This window comes from Triticum dicoccoides, chromosome 2A (assembly GCF_002162155.2).
Source record: "Triticum dicoccoides isolate Atlit2015 ecotype Zavitan chromosome 2A, WEW_v2.0, whole genome shotgun sequence".
Lineage (NCBI taxonomy): Eukaryota > Viridiplantae > Streptophyta > Magnoliopsida > Poales > Poaceae > Triticum > Triticum dicoccoides.
Genome location: NC_041382.1, coordinates 93,472,591 through 93,489,212, shown reverse-complemented (window position 1 = coordinate 93,489,212; position 16,622 = coordinate 93,472,591).

Here is a 16,622-nt window from a genome sequence, read left to right as displayed (position 1 = left end):
GGCACCTGACACCCCAACCACCGACACCACACCCACCCTTACCCCCGACCCACACCCCGACCCCGACACGACACCCCGGCACGACACCCCGACCCTGACACCCCGACACCCTGACACCACACCTCGACCCCATATATATTTGTGTTGATCGGGTGTATTTTTATTATGTTCATGATTATGATACACTTAAATTATATAGGTATTATTATGTTCATGTCAGGTATCCAAATTTTTTATGCTGTACTAATTTCGTTTACTTTTTTTCATTGCAGGTGTTGACATGATGGTGGGCAAGGGTCCAGAGCGCCACGATCCTCCTGCGAGCGCTACTAGGAGGGATGGTTCCATTATTCCAGCCCAGCCCCTCTGGAGAGCGCTGCTAGACAGTATGTAGACAACTACGGCAGACGCTTCTTCTTCGGTTGGGAGAGGTCGGGGGAGGACAAAGAGGGCTGGTAGAGGTGGACGTGGCAGCGGGAGAGGTAGGAAGGCTGCTACGCCTTCCTCGCCGCCACCCTTAGCTGATTCACCCGAGCACAGGACTGCTCCGTCTGACGTGGACCCGTCTCGGACTCCGGTCCATGAGCCTCCGATCGCCGATCCTTCGCCCCAGCAGACTCGGGTCGCTGATCCTTCGCCCTAGCAGACTCGGGTCGCTGATCCTTCGCCCCACCTGACTCGGGTCGCCGATCCTTCGCCCCACGTGAGTCCGGTCCCAGAGTCTTCGTCCCAGAAGACTCCGGTCATGGGGTCTTCGTCCCAGAAGACTCCGATCCCGAAGGCTTCTTCCCACGAGACTCCGGAGGCTAGTGGCCATAGTGATGGTAGCGAGGACAACTTTTCTAATGATAGCTACAACGACGACTAGCTGGTTGAGAAGGGCAAGAAGGTCTACAAGCGTGGCTGTACAAAGCTCCCGCCCGTGCCGGCGACCCCCGACTAGAGGTGGTTGATTGCGCCTAAAGGGTTGAAGTAAGTGCATTTAATATTTTTTAACCTTTTGCCTTCATGTTCCTTCAAATTAATATCTAATGCGTTGGCCTTGTCATACTGCAGGGGCTGGGTACACCCCCGTGGTATCCACAGGCCTGATGACCCACAAGTATAGGGGATCTATCATAGTCCTTTCGATAAGTAAGAGTGTCGAACCCAATGAGGAGGAGAAGGAAATGACAAGCGGTTTTCAGTAAGGTATTCTCTGCAAGCACTGAAATTATAGGTAACAGATAGTTTTGTGATAAGGTAATTTGTAACGGATAACAAGTAACAAAAGTAAATAAAGTGCAGCAAGGTGGCCCAATCCTTTTTGTAGCAAAGGACAAGCCTGGAAAAACTCTTATATAGAGAAAAGCGCCCCTGAGGACACATGGGAATTATTGTCAAGCTAGTTTTCATCACGTTCATATGATTCACGTTTGGTACTTTGATAATTTGATATGTGGGTGGACCGGTGCTTGGGTGTTGTCCTTACTTGGACAAGCATCCCACTTATGATTAACTCCTATTGCAAGCATCTGCAACTACAAAAGAAGTATTAAGGTAAACCTAACCATAGCATGAAACATATGGATCCAAATCAGCCCCTTATGAAGCAACGCATAAACTAGGGTTTAAGCTTCTGTCACTCTAGCAACCCATCATCTATTTATTACTTCCCAATGCCTTACTCTAGGCCCAAATAATGGTGAAGTGTCATGTAGTCGACGTTCACATAACACCACTAGAGGAGAGACAACATACATCTCATCAAAATATCGAACGAATACCAAATTCACATGACTACTAATAGCAAGACTTCTCCCATGTCCTCAGGAACAAACGTAAATACTCACAAATCATATTCATGTTCATAATCAGAGGAGTATTAATATGCATAATGGATCTGAACATATGATCTTCCACCAAATAAACCAACTAGCATCAACAACAAGGAGTAATCAACACTACTAGCAACCCACAGGTACCAATCTGAGGCTTTGGGAAAAGATTGGATACAAGAGATGAACTAGGGTTTGAGAGGAGATGGTGCTAGTGAAGATGTTGATGGAGATTGGCCCCCTCCCGATGAGAGGAGCGTTGGTGATGACGATGGCGATGATTTCCCCCTCCCGGAGGGAAGTTTCCCCGACAGAACAGCTCTGCCGGAGCCCTAGATTAGTTCCGCCTCGTGGCGGCGGAGTTTCTTCCCGAAAGCTTGCTTGTGATTTTTTTCTCGGACGAAAGACTTCATATAGCAGAAGATGGGCACCGAAGGGCCACCAGGGGGGCCACGAGGTAGGGGGCGCGCCCAGGGGGGTAGGGCGCGCCTCCCACCCTCGTGGCCAGGGTGTGGCCCCCCTGGTATTTTCTTCATCCAGTATTTTTTATTATTTCCAAAAATAACTTCTGTGGAGTTTCAGGACTTTTGGAGTTGTGCAGAATAGGTCTCTAATATTTGCTCCTTTTTCAGCCCAGAATTCCAGCTGCCGGCATTCTCCCTCTTCAAGTAAACCTTGTAAAATAAGAGAGAATAGGCATAAGTATTGTGACATAACGTGTAATAACAGCCCATAATGCGATAAATATCGATATAAAAGCATGATGCAAAATGGACGTATCAACTCCCCCAAGCTTAGACCTCGCTTGTCCTCAAGCGGAAGCCAATAATGATAAATATGTCCACATGTTTAGAGGTAGAGGTGTCGATAAAATAAAATACGGACATGAGGGCATCATGGTCATTCTTATAACATCAACATATATGGATATTGTCATATGATTTCCTACGCTCAAGTAATAATCTATTCACAATGTCAAGTATGAATCAGAAACTTCATTAAGAGCCAACAAACTATAATCTCAGTCATTGAAGCAATTGCAATTTATCATAACATCAGAAAGAGTCTATGTAAGAGCTTTTCAGCAAGTCCACATACTCAACTATCATTTAATCTTTCACAATTGCTAACACTCACGCGATACTTATGTGTATGGAGTTTTAATCGGACACAGAGAAAGATAGGGGCTTATAGTTTCGCCTCCCAACCTTTTACCTCAAGGGTAATGTCAACAATAATAGTTCATGCTAACTTACATCCAATTGGATATATATATCAGGATCTTTCCAACACAATGTGCTTGCCAAAGGATAAAATGTAAAAGGAAAGGTGAAGATCACCATGACTCTTGCATAAGGGTAAGAGATAAAAGTAAAAGGTAGGCCCTTCGCAGAGGGAAGCAGAGGTTGTCATGCGCTTTCATGGTTGGATGCACAAAATCTTAATGCAAAAGAATGTCACTTTATATTGCCACTTGTGATATGGACCTTTATTATGCAGTCCGTCGCTTTTCTTTCTTCCACATCACAAGATCGTATAAAGCTTATTTTCTCCATACTAATATATCATACATATTTAGAGAGCAATTTTTATTGCTTGCACCGATGACAACTTACTTGAAGGATCTTACTCAATCCATAGGTAGGTATGGTGGACTCTCATGGCAAAACTGGGTTTAAGGGTATTTGGAAGCACAAGTAGTATCTCTACTTGGTGCAAAGAATTAGCTAGCATGAGGGAGAAAGGCAAGCTCAACATGTTGGATGATCCATGACAATATACTTTATTTTAGATATAAGAAAACATAACCCATTACGTTGTCTTCCTTGTCCAACATCAACTCTTTAGCATGTCATATTTTAATGAGTGCTCACAATCATAAAAGATGTTCAAGATAGTATATTTATATGTGAAACCTCTCTTTCTTTATTACTTCCTATTAATTGCAACGATGACCACAACTATGTTTGTCAACTCTCAACAATTTTTAATCATCATACTCTTTATATGTGAAGTCATTACTCTCCATAAGATCAATATGATCTCTATGTTTCCTTTTATTCTTCCCCTTTTTTTTATTCCCTCAAGATTATGGCAAAATAATCAAGCCCTTGACTCAACACTAATCTTTATTATATATAGCTCATGGACTCGGTTACATAGAGGGACCATAAAGCAAAACTCAAAACTAAATCATACTAAAATTTTATTCTACCCGATCAAGATATTACCAAAAGGATCGAACTAAGAAAAATGGTAAAGATAGGAGTGTGATGGTGATACGATACTAGGGCACCTCCCCCAAGCTTGGCGGTTGCCAAGGGGAGTGCCCATACCCATGTGATTATATCTCCTTCTTCGGGGGTGGTGATGTGATATTCTTGGCTATGATACCCCTCAGGATACGATTCTCCTCCTCGAGCTTGTTGACTTGCTGCTTAAGATCCATTATTTCCTTACGGAGCTTACCCGTGATGGTTAAAGCTCCTTGCACCCATGGATGCTGCATAGCTGCAGGAGAACAAGTAACACTCCTTTTCATATTTTCATAAGAGAGAAATTTAACATTGGAGGGGATAACCGAGTTTGGGATAGCCGAGCTTTGTAGTTCCCCATCATGAATCCAGCCCGGTAGCAAGAAGTGGCTTCTTGATCCTCCTTCATGGCATCTATCCTTTTCAAATCGGCCTCCATCTCTTCCTCCGATGCTGGCCCAAAGTGGTCAGCATCGCTGTTTGTTCTTAGTCCCTGTGTCGGATGAGACACCCGACTCTCCCCGACCGACTCTTGAGAAGACATCTTGCTCTAATCTAAGGCAGAAACAGCTCAAAACAAAAATAGAGGATAATTGCGTGATACGGTGGTTAAAACCTTCGGGAGATTATATAATGATTTTTTACCGACCGAAAGAAGTATCATGCAAGAAAACAGAGTCCGGAGAGCATACGAGGTGCCCACGAGGTAGGGGTGCACCCAGGGGGTAGGGCGCGCCCTCCACCCTCGTGGAGGCCTCGTGTCCTTCCCGGACTGCTTCTTATTTTCCTATTTTTCTAAATATTCCAAAAGAGAGAAAAATTGCCATTAGAACTGTTTTGGAGTCAGTTTACTTACCGTACCACATACCTATTCTTTCTCGGAGTCTGAAACATTCTGGAAAGTGTCTCTTATGTATTCCTCTGTGGTTATGGTTTCAATAATATCAGTTTCAACATTTATAGGGTTACCTGAGATATAATGTTTGATTCTTTGACCGTTCACCACCTTCGGATTTGTGCCTTCGAAGTTGTTGATTTTTATGGCACCAGAACGATAGACCTCCTCGATAACGTAAGGACCTTCCCATTTAGAGAGAAGTTTTCCTGCAAAAAATCTTAAACGAGAGTTGAATAGCAACACATAATCACCTACATTAAACTCACGCTTTTGTATTCTTTTGTCATGCCATCTTTTAACTTTTTCTTTAAACAACTTGGCATTCTCATAGGCTTGGGTTCTCCATTCATCAAGTGAGCTAATGTCAAATAACCTCTTCTCACCGGCAAGTTTGAAATCATAATTGAGCTCTTTAATATCCCAATATGCCTTATGTTCTAATTCGAGAGGTAAGTGACATGCTTTTCCATAAACCATTTTATATGGAGACATACCCATAGGATTTTTATATGCAGTTCTATAAGCCCATAATGCATCATCAAGTTTCTTGGACCAATTCTTTCTGGATCTATTGACAGTCTTTTGCAAAATTAACTTGAGCTCTCTATTGCTCAATTATACTTGACCACTAGATTGTGGGTGATAAGGGGATGCAATTCTATGAATAACATCATACTTAGCAAGCATTTTACGGAAAGCACCATGAATGAAATGTGAACCACCATCAGTCATTAAATATCTAGGGACTCCAAACCTCAGAAAAGTAACTTCTTTAAGCATCTTAATAGAAGTGTTATGGTCAGCACTACTAGTTGGAATAGCTTCTACCCACTTAGTAACGTAATCAACATCAACTAAAATATGTGTATACCCATTAGAGGAAGGAAAAGGTCCATGTAATCAAAGCCCCAAACATCAAATGGTTCAATAACAAGTGAATAATTCATAGGCATTTCTTGATGTCTACTAATATTACCAATCATTTGACATTCATCACAAGATAAGACAAACTTACGAGCATCCTTGAAGAGAGTAGGCCAATAAAAACCGGATTGCAATACCTTATGTGCAGTTCTATCTCCAGCGTGGTGTCCTCCATAAGCTTCGAAGTGACATTTGCATAGGATTTGTTCCTGTTCATGCTCAGGTATACAACGTCTAATAACACCATCTACTCCTTCTTTATAAAGATGTGGGTCATCCCAAAAGTAATGTCTCAAATCATAGAAAACCTTTTTCTTTTGCTGGTATGTGAAACTAGGTGGTATAAATTTAGCAACAATGTAATTAGCATAATCAGCATACCATGGAGCAGTATGATAAGCATTTATGACATTTAATTGTTCATCAGGAAAGCTATCATCAATAGGTAGTGGGTCATCAAGAACATTCTCTAACCTAGACAAGTTGTCTACAACGGGGTTCTCAGCTCCCTTTTTATCAATAATATGCAAACCAAATTCTTGTAGTAGGAGAACCCATCTAATAAGTCTAGGTTTAGCATCTTTCTTTTCCATAAGATATTTAATAGCAGCGTGATCAGTGTGAATAGTTACTTTAGAATCAACAATATAAGGTCTGAACTTATCACAAGCAAATACAACTGCTAAGAATTCATTTTCAGTAGTAGCATAATTTGTCTGGGCATTGTCTAGAGTTTTACTAGCATATTGAATAACATTTAATTTCTTATCAACTCTTTGCCGTAGAACAGCACCTACAACATAATCACTAGCATCACACATAATTTCAAAGGGTAAATTCCAGTCAGGTGGCTAAACAATAGGTCCAGAAATTAATGCTTTCTTAAGTATTTCAAATGCTTCTACACAATCATCATCAAAGACAAAAGGAATATCTTTTTGTAGTAGATTAGTCAGAGGCCGAGAGATTTTTGAGAAGTCCTTAATGAACCTCCTATAAAAACCGGCATGACCAAGGAAACTTCTTATACCTTTGATGTCCTTGGGACATGGCATCTTTTCAATAGCATCAACTTTAGCTTTATCAACTTCAATGCCTCTTTCAGAAATTTTATGCCCCAAGACAATACCTTCATTAACCATAAAGTGGCATTTCTCCCAATTCAAGACAAGGTTAGTTTCTTCACATCTCTGCAAAACTCGATCAAGGTTGCTCAAGCAATCATCAAAAGAGGATCCATAAACGGAGAAATCATCCATTAAAACCTCACAAATCTTTTCACAAAAGTCAGAGAATATAGCCATCATGCATCTTTGAAAGTTAGCAGGTGCATTACATAAACCAAAAGGCATACGTCTATAAGCAGAAGTACCGAAAGGGCAAGTAAAAGTGGTTTTTGCTTGATCATCAGCTGACATAGGTATTTGAGAGAAACCAGAATAGCCATCTAGAAAGCAAAAATGTGTATGTTTGGATAATCTTTCTAGCATTTGATCAATGAAAGGCAATGGGTAATGATCTTTTTAGTAGCTTTATTTAATTTGCGGAAATCAATTACCATCCTATAACCTGTAATAATTCTTTGCGGAATCAATTCATCTTTATCATTAGGAACGACAGTAATACCTCCCTTCTTAGGGACACAATGGACAGGACTCACCCACTGACTATCAGCAACGGGATAAATTATACCTGCCTCAAGGAGCTTTAATATTTCCTTTCTTACCACTTCTTTCATCTTAGGATTTAGCCGTCGTTGATGATCAATAACTGGTTTGGCGTCTTTCTCCAAATTTATTTTGTGTTGACATAGAGTGGGACTAATGCCCTTAAGATCATCAAGAGTATATCCAATAGCAGCACAGTGCTTCTTCAGAGTTTTCAATAATTTTTCTTCCTCCTTCTCTGAAAGGTTAGCACTAATAATAACATGATATATCTTCTTTTCATCAAGATAAGCATATTTAAGAGTATCAGGCAATGGTTTAAGCTCAAGTGCGGGATCACCCTTGGGTGGAGGAGGATCCCCTAGGATTTCAACAGGCAAGTTGTGCTTCAGAATAGGTCCCTGTTTAAAGAATACTTCATCTATTTCCCTTCTTTCATTCATAAACATATCATTTTCATGGTCTAGAAAATATTGTTCTAAAGGATCACTAGGAGGCACAACAATAGAAGCAAGACCAATAATTTTAGCTTTACTAGGCAATTCCTCATCACGGGGTTGTCTATGAAATTTAGAAAAATTAAACTCATGAGACATATCATCCAAACCAATAGTAACAACATCCTTTTGGCAGTCTATCTTAGCATTAACAGTGTTCAAGAAGGGTCTACCGAATATAATGGGACAAAAGCTATCTTGTGGGGAACCAAGTACAAGAAAATCAGCAGGATATTTAGTTTTTCCACACAAGACTTCAACATCTCTAACAATCCTAATCCGTGAAATAGTATCTCTATTGGCAAGTTTAATTGTAACATCTATATCTTCTAACTCAGCAGGTGCAATATCATGCATAATTTCTTTGTATAAAGAAATAGGTATTGCACTAGCGCTAGCACCCATATCACACAAGCCATGATAACAATGATCTCCTATTTTAACAGAAATAACAGGCATGCCTACCACATGTCTATGTTTATCTTTAGCACCAGGTTTGGCAATTCTAGCAGTCTCATCACAAAAGTAAATGACATGCCCATCAATATTATCAGCCAAGAGATCCTTAACCATAGCAATATTAGGTTCAACTTTAACTTGCTCAGGAGGTGTATAGGTTCTAATATTGCTTTTACGAACCACAATTGAAGCTTTAGCATGATCCTTTATCCTAACAGGGAAAGGTGGTTTCTCAACATAAGCAGTAGGAACAATAGGATCATTATAAGTGATAGTCTTTTCTTCCACTTTAATAGGTTCACCTACTTTTACTTCTATGGGAGGATGATATTTAAACCACTTATCCTTAGGGAGATCAATATGAGCAGCAAAAGATTCACAAAAAGAAGCTACTATCTCAGAGCCAAGTCCATATTTAGTGCTAAATTTACGAAAAACTTCGGTATCCATAAAAGATTTAACACAATCAAACTTAGGTGTTATACTTGACTCCTTACCTTCGTCGAGATCCCAATCTTCAAAGTTGCGTTTAATTCTTTCCAATAAATACCGTTTGAATTCAATAGTCTTCATCATAAAGGAACCAGTACAAGAAGTATCGAGCATGGAGCGATTGTTGTCAGAAAGCCGAGCATAAATTTTTTGAATAATCATTTCTCTTGAGAGCTCATTATTGGGGCATGAATATAAAATTGACTTAAGCCTCCCCCAAGCTTGAGCGATGCTTTCTCCTTTGCGAGGCAAAAAATTATATATACAATTACGATCACGATGAACAAGATGCATAGGATAAAACTTCTGATGAAATTCCAATTTCAATCACTTGTAGTCCCATGATCCCATATCATCACATAGCCTATACCATGTCAATGCATCTCCCTTCAAAGATAAAGGGAAGACCTTATTCTTAATAACATCATCGGGCATATCTGCAAGCTTAAATAATCCACAAACTTCATCCACATAGATTAAGTGTAAATCGGGATGCAATGTTCCATCTCCTGCAAAAGGATTAGCTAGCAGTTTCTCTATCATACCTGAAGGAATTTCAAAGTAAACATTTTCAATAGGTTCAGTAGGTTGAGGAGCAACTATTTGCTCTACCGGTTGGGGTGAAGATACCCCGAACAATCCCCTCAAAGGATTACTTTCTATAGTAACAAGTGACAGTAAATTTCAGCACACTATATAATTTTTTCCTTACCAAATTCCACCTACCATAGGTGCTTCACTCCCCGACAATGGTGCCAGAAAAGAGTCTTGATGACCCACAAGTATAAAGGATCTATCGTAGTCCTTTCGATAAGTAAGAGTGTCGAACCCAACGAGGAGCAGAAGGAAATGACAAGCGGTTTTCAGTAAGGTATTATCTGCAAGCACTGAAATTATAGGTAACAAATAGTTTTGTGATAAGGTAATTTGTAACGGATAACAAGTAACAAAAGTAAATAAAGTGCAGCAAGGTGGCCCAATCCTTTTTGTAGCAAAGGACAAGCCTGGACAAACTCTTATATAGAGAAAAGCGCTCCCAATGACACATGGGAATTATCGTCAAGCTAGTTTTCATCACGTTCATATGATTCACGTTCGGTACTTTGATAATTTGATATGTGGGTGGACCGGTGCTTGGGTGTTGTCCTTACTTGGACAAGCATCCCACTTATGATTAACTCCTATTGCAAGCATCCGCAACTACAAAAGAAGTATTAAGGTAAACCTAACCATAGCATGAAACATATGGATCCAAATCAGCCCCTTACAAAGCAACGCATAAACTAGGGTTTAAGCTTCTGTCACTCTAGCAACCCATCATCTACTTAGTACTTCCCAATGCCTTCCTCTAGGCCCAAATAATGGTGAAGTGTCATGTAGTCGACGTTCACATAACACCACTAGAGGAGAGACAACATACATCTCATCAAAATATCAAACGAATACCAAATTCACATGACTACTAATATCAAGACTTCTCCCATGTCCTCAGGAACAGATGTAATTACTCACAAATCATATTCATGTTCATAATCAAAGGAGTATTAATATGCATAATGGATCTGAACATATGATCTTCCACCAAATAAACCAACTAGCATCAACAACAAGGAGTAATCAACACTACTAGCAGCCCACAGGTACCAATCTGAGGCTTTGGGACAAAGATTGGATACAAGAGATGAACTAGGGTTTGAGAGGAGATGGTGATGGTGAAGATGTTGATGAATATTGGCCCCCTCCCGATGAGAGGAGCGTTGGTGATGACGATGGCAATGATTTCCCCCTCCCAGAGGGAAGTTTCCCCGGCAGAACAGCTCTGCCGGAGCCCTAGATTGGTTCCGCCAAGGTTCCGCCTCGTGGCTGTGGAGTTTCTTCCCGAAAGCTTGCTTGTGATTTTTTCTCGGACGAAAGACTTCATATAGTAGGAATATGGGCACCGAAGGGCCACCAGGGGGCCCACGAGGCAGGGGGCGCGCCCAGGGGGTAGGGCGCGCCTCCCACCCTCGTGGCCAGGGTGTGGCCCCCCTCTGGTATTTTCTCCGTCCAGTATTTTTTATTATTTCCAAAAATAACTTCCATGGAGTTTCAGGACTTTTGGAGTTGTGCAGAATAGGTCTCTAATATTTGCTCCTTTTTCAGCCCAGAATTCCAGCTGCCGGCATTCTCCCTCTTCATGTAAACCTTGTAAAATAAGAGAGAATAGGCATAAGTATTGTGACATAACGTGTAATAACAGCCCATAATGCGATAAATATCGATATAAAAGCATGATGCAAAATGGACGTATCAAGGCCCAACCAGGTCCTTGGTGTGATTTGTCGGCAGCACTTCCTTGGGTGGGTCACGTTGCCCGGTGAGGGTCAGGTTCCACAGCTAGCACTGAGCTGGGAGCTGTACTCGGTTGCCTCGGCTCCGCCGGGGGAGATGGTCGGCGGTGTCTTGTGCGAGACGGTGGCCGACATGGTGTTCCATCGGTTTTGGGTAATTTCCCCTTTACAGAATTAAAAGTTAACACTACCTAGTGATTACCTAGTGATTGTACTAATCAGTGTTGTCTTGTTTGATTGCAGACCTTCTATAGGGTTTCAGAGGGAGAGTAGGAGGCCGCGTCTATGGTTTTTGAAACCGAGTGCAAGCGCCTACTTCAGAACTTACGGCACGAGGCTCGGGTGCAGGCCGTTCGAGACTACTACGCCTCGAAGGGTATTAGGAGGGCCAAGGGGAAGTGTCGCGGCAAGTTTCTTAGTAAGGAGAAGTACATGCAGGTAATTACCTATTCTTAAGGCCTTGAACTAAGTTTTCTTGATTTGATTCGTAGGCGTAGCGCTGAAATTTCTCTTGACTAACTTAGGTGCCCCCGAGATGGTGTGTGGATAAGATGGACTGTTGGGAGGCTTTGGTGGATGCGTGGTGCTCTCCCGAATGGCGGGTCGAACACCAGAGGGCCAAGGATAAGCGCGACGAAATGGAAGGTGTGCCACACCATCAAGGGAGCTCCAACCTGTTTGAGTACGGGGATAACTGGGTATGTGGTTTGCTACATGATTCATGCAATTTCATTCTTCATGCTAGCATTTATCCCTTCCAAAATGACTTAATATGCTTAGTTGGTTAAAAAATGGCATAACTACCTTGGATAGTTCATTTATTACATATTTAGCTCCAAAATGACATAATAACCTTAGATAGCTCTATAAAATGACTTTATATGCTTTAGTTAGTTAAAAATGGCATAACCACCTTCGATAGCTCAATAACGACCTAAACTAATCTTAGCTAGTTCATTCATGACATAATTAGCTATATAAAATGACATAATAACCTTAGATAGCTCTATAAAATGACTTAATATGATAAGGTTACTAAAAAATGGCATAACAACCTTCGATAGCTCAATAACCACCTAAAGTAATCGTAGCTAGTTCATTCATGGCATAATAATCTTGGTTACCTCAAAAATGACCTAAACTTAGCTTATTTTCCTCGAAAATGACATAATAACCTTTCTTAGCTCCAAAATGACCTATTTACAGAGCAATATCATTCTTCATGCTAGCTTGAGCCCTTAACTAATATTTTGTTCCTCTCTCTCAGGGCACCACCACAAGAAGCCTGTGCCAAGTCTGTTCGACCTTTATGGCATGACCCATATGGCCCCGTACAAGAAGGCCAAGCCATTCACGGAGTTTGACCTAGATGATCCAGAGAGCTTCACCAACAAGTCCTCCCACCACAAGCTTGCGAAGTACAGAGACGGGGCGAAGGTGAGGAAAGGGGAGGACTTTAACCCGAGCCAGGATCCTTTTGATACAGAGCTGGTGATGATATCTGGTGGCGGGAGGTCCCATGGCTCTCAAGCCATTGGTGATGGGCTGTTACGTTGTCCTAAGACTCTCCCGCAGATCAAGAAGCGCCTGAGTAGCTCTGATCCTGAGATAATGCCTCGTGCACGGCCCGCGGAGATCGGCATGGCGGTTAGTTATACAGACTCTCTCACCTTTCCTCCATTACATTGTGTGTGCGTCCGTTGATGATTACAATGCTAATGAGGAGTGGTGTGTTGCATGCTATTGTTGAGAAAGAGAGATTGAAGATGCAGGCGCTTGTGGAGGAGGCAAAAAGGGAGGCGGCGCAGAGGGAGAGGGAGATGGAGGAGACGACGACTAAGCTGTTGAAGGAGGAGAGGATCCAGAATGACTGCGCTAACCGGGCCCTATAGGAGCTCATCATGGTCCATTTCTCGTGCATATTAGCCCAATCATGCACTTAATGTTCACATTACTATCTAATATGACTGACTCATGAGAACCAAATGTGCAGACCATGTGCGAGAAAAATGGTCAGGCCCCTTCGTCGATGCCCAGATTGCTCCGGCGACCATGGTAAGTTGGATTTGAATGGTCGTTGCTTACTACTATTCACATTTCAGTTTGCGAACTTGTTAACGAGACATTATTGGAAATGATTTTTGGTGCAGCATGGCTCCCTATAAGCATCGACCACTCCTTCTGCCAATGCTGGAACCCCGAGCGGTCCTTCACCTCCGTCTGGCACTGGCGCAGCCCCGACCATTCCTACACCTCCGTGATAACGGTATTTTTCTTCTTATTTACCGTGTTTAGTCCATTCATGACATAATTTAGCCTATTTAGTCCACAAATGACATAATAAGATGAAGAAAATCAAGGAAGAGGGTGGAAAGAAGGAATAGGAAGAAAAGGAGAAGAAGAAGAAGAAGGAGGAGAAGAAGAAGACTAGAAGAAGACTTCTTCTTCTTCTTCTTGTTCTTGTTCTTCTTCTTCTTCTTCTAGTTTTCTTCTTCTTCTCCAAAATGAAGTTAGCTCTAAGTTATATCTCATAATATGCTTAGTTAGGTAAAAAATGGCATAATTAGCTAGGTATGCTCAAAAATGGCATTTTTCTTCTTATTTAGCCTATTTAGTCCATTTATGATATAATTTAGCCTATTTAGTCCACAAATGACATAATAAGATGAAGAAAATCCATGAAGAGGAAGAAAATAAGGAATAGGAAGAAAAGAAGAAGAAGAAAAAGAAGAAGAAGAAGAACTTCATCTTCTTCTTCTTCTTCTTCTTCTTCTTCTTCTTCTTCTTCTTCTCCAAAATGAAGTTATCTCTAAGTTATACAAAAAATGGCATACTATCCTTCTTCTTCATTTTCTTCTTCTTCTTCTTCTTCTTCTTCTTCTTCTTCTTCTTCTTCTTCTTCTTCTTCTTCTTCTTCTTCTTCTTCTTATTCTAGTCTTCTTCTTCTTCTAACTTTCTTGTTTCCCATTTTGCAGATTTAATTCACTATATGGAAGCTTGCATGGATGGAGTGCTTGTTTCCATTTTCTTTTTTTCGTTTGTATCGATGAAAAATGTGGAACTTGTTATATGGATGCATGGAACAATGTGTTAGATGAACATTGTGATGTTACTGTAATATGTATGGATGGAACTCGGTTTCTTATTATGTAATGTATGTTGTCATGGATGGAGCTATGTGTTGGATACATCATATGTCTGCTGCGCATGTGAATATATATATATATATATGTATATCTGTGTGTGAATTCCTGTGAAATTAAATGGATTCAAATAAAAACAGGGGATATGTAGCCTCTTTGCCGTCTGCTAGCGGACGGCGAAGCTCTTTTCCGTCTGCTAGCGGACGGCAAAGAGGACACGTGGCAGATACTTGTAAAACCTGGGAACACTGGCTGCCTATTTGGTCACTTTGCCGTCTGCCAACGGACGACAAAGATTCAAATCACTTTGCCGTCCGCTGGCGGACGGCATAGCTGGCCACATGGCAGCTGCCCAGTGCTGCCTAGCTGAGCTCTTTGCCGTCTGTCAGCGGACGACAAAGCGATTTGACTCTTTGTCGTCCGCTGGCAGATGGCAAAGAGCGCCATTAACCCCCTAATGGCTGTCACGTCACCACACTGCCGTCCGTTGTCTATGCCGTCTACTGGCCTCGGATGGCGGACGGCACAATTCTTTGCCGTCCGTTTCCAGGAAGCGGACGATAAAGAAGGCCTTCGTTGGCACATGTTCAGACGGACTGTTTGCCGTCTGCTGGCGGACGACAAAGAACTTTGCCGTCTGTGATCCATGCCTTTGCCGTCTGCCATGGCAGACGGCAAAGAAGCTGATTCCAGTAGTGGTTCTCTAATGATGTGATCCCGTTCATCAAATGACAACACATGTCTATGGCTAGGAAACTTAACCATCTTTGATTAACGAGCTAGTCAAGTAGAGGCATACTAGGGACACTCTGTTTGTCTATGTATTCACACATGTACTAAGTTTCTGGTTAATACAATTCTAGCATGAACAATAAACATTTATCATGATATAAGGAAATAAATAATAACTTTATTATTGCCTCTAGGGCATATTTCCTTCAGTCTCCACTTGCACTAGAGTCAATAATCTAGTTCACATCGCCATGTGATTTAACACCAATAGTTCACATCATCATGTAATTTAACACTCTATAGTTCACATCGCCATGTGACCAATACCCAAAGGGTTTACTAGAGTCAATAATCTAGTTCACATCGCCATGTGATTAACATCCAAAGAGTACTAAGGTGTGATCATGTTTTGCTTGTGAGAGAAGTTTTAAGTCTACGGGTCTGTCATATACAGATCTGTATGGATTTTGCAAATTTCTATGTCTACAATGCTCTGCACGGAGCTACTCTAGATAATTTCTCCCACTTTCAATATGTATCTAAATCGAGACTCGGAGTCATCCAGATCGGTGTCAAAGCTTGCATCGACGTAGCTCTTTATGATGAACTCTTTATCACCTCCATAATCGAGAAACATGTCCTTATTCTACTAAGGATAATTTTGACCGTTGTCTAGTGATCCACTCCTGGATCACTATTGTACCCTCTTGCCAAACTTATAGCGAGGTACACAATAGGTCTGGTACACAACATAGCATACTTTATAGAACCTATGACCGAGGCATAGGGAATGCCATTCATTCTCTTTCTATTTTCTGTCGTGGTCGGGTTTTGAGTCTTACTCAACTTCACACCTTGCAACACAGGAAAGAACTCCTTCTTTGACTGTTCCATTTTGAACTACTTCAAAATCTTTTCAAGGTATGTATTCATTGAAATTTTTTATCAAGCGTCTTGATCTATCTCTATAGATCTTGATGCTCAATCTATAAGTAGCTTCACCGAGGTCTTTCTTTGAAAAACTCCTTTCAAACACTCCTTTATGCATTCCAGAAAATTCTACATTATTTCCAATCAACAATATGTCATTCACATATACTTATCAGAAAGGCTGTAGTGCTCCCACTCACTTTCTTGTAAATACAAGCTTCACCACAAGTCTATATAAAACTATATGCTTTGATCAACTCATCAAAGCGTATATTCCAACTCCAAGATGCTTGCACCAGTCCATAGATGGATTGCTGGAGCTTGCACATTTTATTAGCACCTTTAGGATTGACAAAACCTTCTGGTTGCATCATATACAACTCTTATTTAATAAATCCATTAAGGAGTGCAGTTTGTTATCCATTTGCCAGATTTCATAAAATGCGGCAATTCCTAACATGATTTAGACAGACTATAA